Genomic DNA, 307 nt, shown 5'->3' with positions numbered 1-307 from the left:
TGAACCCGCAGAGGGAGCGCCGCTGCGCTCCCAGCGCCGCACACTCCCGAGTGCGCCACGGGCTCGGCCCAAAATCGATAATTTTTTAAAAAGACAACTCCGGGCCGGCCGGGTGGCGCACTGCTACAGTGCGAGCGTGGTGGCGCTCCCACCAAGGGTTCGGATCCCACATACAGACCGGCCGCTCACTGGCTGAGCGAGGTTGCAGGTGCAACACCAAGGGTTGCGATCCCGTTGCCGGTCCCGGTCCGGTACGGGCACGACACTGACGGTTGCGATCCGTTGCTGGTCATGAAAAAAAAAAAAA

Source organism: Galeopterus variegatus, unplaced genomic scaffold (assembly GCF_000696425.1).
Source record: "Galeopterus variegatus unplaced genomic scaffold, G_variegatus-3.0.2 Scaffold1910, whole genome shotgun sequence".
NCBI classification, from domain to species: domain Eukaryota; kingdom Metazoa; phylum Chordata; class Mammalia; order Dermoptera; family Cynocephalidae; genus Galeopterus; species Galeopterus variegatus.
The sequence above is the reverse complement of the archived record's forward strand: the minus strand, read 5'-3'. Positions refer to the sequence as shown.